This window comes from Trematomus bernacchii, unplaced genomic scaffold (assembly GCF_902827165.1).
Source record: "Trematomus bernacchii unplaced genomic scaffold, fTreBer1.1, whole genome shotgun sequence".
Classification (NCBI taxonomy): domain Eukaryota; kingdom Metazoa; phylum Chordata; class Actinopteri; order Perciformes; family Nototheniidae; genus Trematomus; species Trematomus bernacchii.
The window spans coordinates 373,683-379,208 of record NW_022987604.1 but is presented as its reverse complement, the minus strand read 5'-3'; the positions used below and the strand labels follow the sequence as shown (position 1 = coordinate 379,208).

The 5,526-nt window shown below is 40.7% G+C and overlaps 1 long non-coding RNA gene across 1 annotated transcript; it reads right to left on the bottom strand.

Moving 5' to 3' along the window:
- Positions 1-466: 466 nt before the first annotated feature.
- On the bottom strand, positions 467-5,070 carry LOC117482637. The gene is made up of 7 exons (XR_004555904.1): positions 4,956-5,070; positions 4,686-4,866; positions 4,490-4,566; positions 4,218-4,390; positions 3,419-3,668; positions 1,687-1,835; positions 467-729 (listed from the first exon to the last, which is right to left on the bottom strand). It is a non-coding gene; the product is annotated as an uncharacterized LOC117482637 (long non-coding RNA).
- Positions 5,071-5,526: the final 456 nt, after the last annotated feature.

Here is a 5,526-nt window from a genome sequence, read left to right as displayed (position 1 = left end):
ATAAAAGCATCTTAACAAATGACATATAATGAATGTTTATTTTGTAAACCTTGCCATAGTTGGTTTGATTGCTAAACGTGTTATGTAACAAATATCTTACCTTCCTATAGGTTGTAACACGAATGAACCAAGTCCCAGCACCTATTATGTGCATGGTACACCACCCAGGACTAGAGCCAAACTGTCTCAACCCATACACCCTGCAGAACCTCCTTAATATTTACAGATTTGATTATGGACCTTTGAGGCGTAGAACGGAAAGAAGAGTTAATTTATTCTTACCTGTAATAAAACTACTACTGTGTTTGATGAAAAATCAAATCATGGTTTTGCTATATATGATGATATGTTATAGGAGCAAATAATTCAGGGAAGAAAGGCTACTAAGTATTTCCATCAAACTTTATTTTTAGAAATGTACAAAATGAACATGTGGTGTAAATATACATATACGTATATCATCCATTCCTCCCCTTATAGGCGTTTTCGGCATCTTGCCTATCGCAGCTTTGTAAGCTGGTGCTGGGGCTTTTTAGGACGAGGCATCAGAGTGGTCATCCCATCATGTGTTGTCCGCCGGAATACGCCAGGGAGTTTCCTGATCGAGGGGCCTGTCAAATTGAGTGGACAGGTCCTTTGGGATGGGGATTTTATTCATCTCATCCACAAAGGGTGTTGGGTCCTCAAAGACTTCCTCAAACACAAGCCTCATCAGCTCATCCACGTACACTGAAAAATATAGCATTCATATAATAATTTATTATTTTAATTCACTTATTCTATTTCATGTAGGGATGTCCCGATCCGATCACGTGATTTTCACGTGATCGGGGATCGGGAGAAAAAAATCGGGGATCGGATTTTTTTTTTTTTTTTTTTATAAAATATTTTTATACATTTTATTTAATGTTACAAAACAAAAATGACCATGTTCACGTCTTAAAGTCATCCTGAGGCCTTAGTTTTGGGTTAAAATTACACAACATCATGTATGTGTTGCTTCTTTTGGGCTTGTTTTCATAGACCTGGTTGCTTATTTCTCTCAAATCTGGCAACAGAGTGGGCGCAGGGTCTAATAGTAGCAGTAAGCTAACAAGAGGCTACGTTCAGCTGGTGACTCGGGAGTCGGGACAGAGAAAATGTCAGGAGTTTGGAAGTATTATAAAATTGAAAGCGAAGGCAGTGTAACAGCCAGATGGCAATGTTTGCAAGGCGGAGGTTCCGCATGGTTGGAAAGAACAGAGCTACGTTCAACATGACCAATCTAATACAAACACCACCAACAACAACACGACGAGTACACAGCGGGCCACTCAGGTAACGGCACTGAAACAACCGACACTTTCAGAGACTTTTTAAAAGGAAAGAGAAACTACCCCAGAACAGTGAAAAGGCCAAAAAATAACAGCCAAGATAGCTGAATTCATCGCGTTGGATGACCAGCCGTTATCTGTTACCTTTTTTTTCCTCTTAATGCATTGCATAAAGATCGGATCGGGAAAATCGGGTATCGGCAGATTGTCTAAATCAAAATGATCGGAATCGGATCGGGAGCAAAAAAAAGGTGGATCGGGACATCCCTAATTTCATGTAACACTTTTCATTGTACATATAATTCAGTGTGGCTATAATCATTTAAAATGTAAGTTATGTTTGTAATAAAAACAAAAATATTTCACAACTTACTGTATGTAGGGTCGTTCTTTTCAGGCTTTGCAGTACATTATCCTCTCTTTGATTTTGGATAGGCCACTTTGAACACATGTTCTCCTGCAGCTGTTGTGGCTTGCTCACGGTCAGCATTTTCATTGTGATGCATGGCTGCTAGACACAACCTATAGAATAGCAAAATAAAATGAGACTTTGTGTTATGACAGAATAAAACCCTCATGCCACTAAACAGTGACTGTGTTATAAGATGCTACAGAATAAATTATACAGTGTATTACCTGCACAAACATTCCCATGAAGGGGGAAAATCACATTTTTGGGGGCAAAACGCAGAATTAAGCTGTGGAAGGACTCCAGAAGGCCTGTACTACTACGAAGCCGGATTTTCGCTTTAGCCGGCTGACTTCAGGGAAAACTCGGGCTTTCCGGTCCTACGACGCTGGTTTCTCTTTTTAGCGGGCTAGATCTCCATGGTAACTTATGCTGAGCGGCTAACCTCCTCGGGAGGAGAGGAGTTAGGTTGCAGGCTAAGAGATCAACTCAGTGAAAGCACCGGCCTGCTGACCAATCAGAGCTCCGTGTGCGGAGTTTAAAGCGATCAAGTCATATTACAGGATAGAGGAAATACAGAAAAACTGCCGTTGCAGGAAAGACGGCCGGCAAAAATCAACTGATTGTGTGAACGTGAAAATTAATAGAATATCCCCTCCCATCTTCAGAGCAATCTGACTATTATAACATTAGCGTTAAGAAAGCTTACTTAAATATCTGCCACAACATAAGTAACCGGATCAGAGTAACATTAAGTACAGTCCGCGGCACTGTGAGTGCAGACGTCGATGTGTCCCATTATCATTCATATCATATCACATCATAATGTATCATATATTTCCTTATCTGAGTCAGCTTCTTGAGCCGTAACTGGCCGTGCAACACTCACAGTGTCACATACTGTATGCAGAAGTATTATTTTAAGCAACACATTAAGTTGACGAAACACTCGAGTCAAATGTAATTAAAGTCAGATCCACTCGTGTCTTGGACGGGCAGTGGCAGTGATATCATAAACCTGTTAATGTACGCATTCAAACGCTTTTTCTTTTACCAGCTGTATTCACCTTGCAGGTGCAGCTATGTGGCTTTTATCCTGGATAAAGTGTTTAAGTCATGGATGTTTAAAGTTTAACTTCTTCATATTTGACTAATATTAAAGTTCACTTTTCATTCAGGAAGTATGATGCTGCGCTGTCAGTACGCTTGTCCATGTTTGAGATTGGTCGAATGCTCCAAATACCACCCCTTTTATGTGAACGCGCACCTAACTAGATAGGACATGGCTGGCTTGAGCGATCCACTTGATAACCCAGCGTCGTAGTACAGTTTAGCGAGAGCGTGTATGTTTTGGATTGGGCCAACCGGCTAACTCAAACATATCCAGGTTAGGTTGAACCAGCTTCGTAGTACAGGCCTCTGGGATGAGGTCTGGTAGTGATGGCTTAGCTTTTGCACATCTTTGAGAACTCTCTTGTTGTTGAGTATTCTTTCAACTTTGGCGAGTGTTATTGACCCTTGAGTAAAATTAGAAAAACATTAGGTAAATCACCAGCCCATTAGAACATTACAACAATAATTTGCCATAACAACAATGTGGTATTTACATTCAATATTGTTGATCTTATGAAGGAAGTGAAGTGTTTTTAAAATTTTCACTTGTTATTTCCAATTGTTTTATAAATATTGAACTTACCAGGTTTTAGCCATTTATTTGCATCGCTTGAGGCTCTTTCAGGATGTGAACACTTGGGGAATAGGGGGTCGTCATGCACGTGAATGTTTTGTAGGTGGTTGACCACTGACGTCCACCTTGCCACCTTCTCCGGCCCCGAGGTTGTGCTCGTCGCACTCCAGTATACATGGTTTTTTTATGCTGTGCAGCCACCTCTTCAACACCTTGCAGTCCTTGTTCTGTGAAAGTTTCAAAAGTTTCTTGGACAAACCTGATAAAAAAAAGCACATGCACAAGTGAATATTCAAGCCATAGTGTGGAAATGAAATGCTGTGATGGACAACATTCAACATTCAAGGGTGTGGTGGAAATTCCACACTTAATATCATCAACCATAACATACATATGATAATTGCCTGACAATGGTCAGTGAGACGCCCTTCTGTCTGAAAACACGACACCCTTCTGTCTGAAAACATTTCATAGCCAGGAAACCCAATACATATTCATATACACATCACTGTAAATTCCCATTCTAAAGAGCACTCACATTATCCTAAGATTAGTGAGTGAAATGTAATTTACAATGACAAAAGGTGCTGTGATCAAGTGGTCTGGCAGACAGTTTACAATAACAGAGTAAAGAGCAGATTAGAGGGCCAAATTGTAGGGGATATCATTAATGTATCCAGACATGATGTCATGTCTGCTGCTGATTAGAAGCTCAGGATAAATTGCATAGTAAAACAAAGGAATATCTTAACAAAGGACAGTGTCTCTGATTTGGTATTCTTCCATTACAACATATAGGGATAAATACCTTTTTCAAAGTGCCACACATCATAGAATTGTTCTATGTTGCGTTCCCTCAGAAACTTCTGGATCTGTGGATGACGGTCAGTCACAATGTACTCAACCGCCAAATCGTTTGACTCCAGATGATCTTTTGAGTCCCTCCTTTTCCATGTTGTAACTACCACCTACTTCATTGCTCTGTTGGTGAATAAGAAATAGGGCATACTGTAAATACACTGAAGCATGCATCAACAGCCAGCAAGCCTAAAATTATAACACCCAGAAAGAGAATCACACCTGAACAAGCTGGAAGTCCACAATGGTGTTGCTTCCCAGGTGCATGAGTGTGTAGCTCCCGAACTTGGCTGAGTGCCCTGAAGAAAATATAATACAGGAGGTTTCAAGGCTTTTCAACAGAATTTCAATGGATAAGTTAGATGAATTGTAATATACACCAGTAACTCTGGCACTAGACTTGTCTGTTTCTGCTTACCTGGAGAGTCTGCTCTCATATCTCCTCCAACTGTGACCTTTCCCCCCTGGTGTTGTAGTTGCTGGAAAAAATGCAGCTGATCAGTCTTCCACTTGTGGATAATAGCAGGCTCCAGGTAATTCCTAGCATGCCTCCTGAAGGTCTCATACTGGAAGATCTCCAGCTGCATGGCTCTGCATATCTATGAATAAATAGAAAAACAGGAAACGTTTTTGAAAAATTCCACTGCTGTCAATTTTCATATGCTATGGATATTAGATGGTAAAATACCTTTTGTAGTTGGAAGAAGGAAGCACCAGTGAAGTATGTAGCAGCGGATCATTGTAAGTTGCCAACCGGGGTACTTCCGATGATGGGCTGGCTCTCCCATTGTCTGAAGTAACAGCAAGTTTGGACAACGCTGTGTGTGAACGCCACAAAAGTCCCCCATTTTTCGTCTTTGGACATCACAGTCTGTCTTACACACCGGACATTTTTCAAACAGCTGTCCGAGGCAGCTTTCAAAAACAATGTAATTTGCGTCACTGTGTGTTTGATCGTTGTCTGAAGTCTAATGTAACAAAACAAAATTAACAATACATGTTAGATTTCAACTCTGAAAAACAGTAATAGTAATGTGTACCAAATATACCAAACTTACGATACGTCAGATTCTTCTACAGTATCATCAGGGTAGTAACTCGAATCCAGAGTCTCTTCAAATTCAGTCGAAGTCTCTCCTTGTTCCTCCTCCAACTCCAGTCGAGGTCTCTTGCTAGGTCCCAATCCTGGGCCCTTTATTGGTGTAGAGGCTAAGGGGAATTCTGGGTAGGTGGAAGTTGTAGTGCCAACATTTTTGAAA